Source organism: Chaetura pelagica, unplaced genomic scaffold (assembly GCF_000747805.2).
Source record: "Chaetura pelagica isolate M959 unplaced genomic scaffold, ChaPel_1.0 scaffold152, whole genome shotgun sequence".
Taxonomy (NCBI): Eukaryota; Metazoa; Chordata; class Aves; order Apodiformes; family Apodidae; genus Chaetura; species Chaetura pelagica.
In genome coordinates this window covers 267,046-267,623 of record NW_009952434.1, presented here as the reverse complement: position 1 = coordinate 267,623, position 578 = coordinate 267,046, and positions in this window count along the sequence as shown.

Below are 578 nucleotides of genomic sequence, written 5' to 3'. Positions count from 1 at the left end.
GGGAGATTGGCCGGGGAGAACCGGGTGCCCCCCGATCCAGGTTTCCCCCTCCCCACGGGTCCCTGCTCCCCTGTCCAGGGCCGGGGGGAAACATCGATTTTTCTGATCACGTTGGTGCTGCTTCACCCCAGGCCCAGATCCCGAGAACAATTACATTCGTGTTTGGCCTTCCACGCGTGAACAGCTGCGGTTCAGTCGATAGATCTCCTTCGCTCAGGGGTAATAGCTCCCATAGCTCCGGAGTTTACTAATAAACACACGCGTGAGCGTTTCTGCAAGTGGAGGATTCCGAGCGCTGCCCCGCGGGGGCAGAGGGAGCATCGCAGCTCCCTGCAGCAGCCCCAGCATCCTCCCAGTGCCCCCAACAACACCCTGCCTGGAGCCCACCTGGAGCTGAGCCTTCCCGGCTAAACCCAAGCGCTGACCCGTCCCCAGCCCTGTCCCCATCCCTGTCCCCTCGGGGGGGCTCTTGACACGATGGGAACGAACAGAAACCCCAGCCCTGCCTCCCTCCACTTCGCTGATGGGCAACTTTGCCATTTGACGGGGACCGTTTCATTGTTCTGCTCACAAAAACA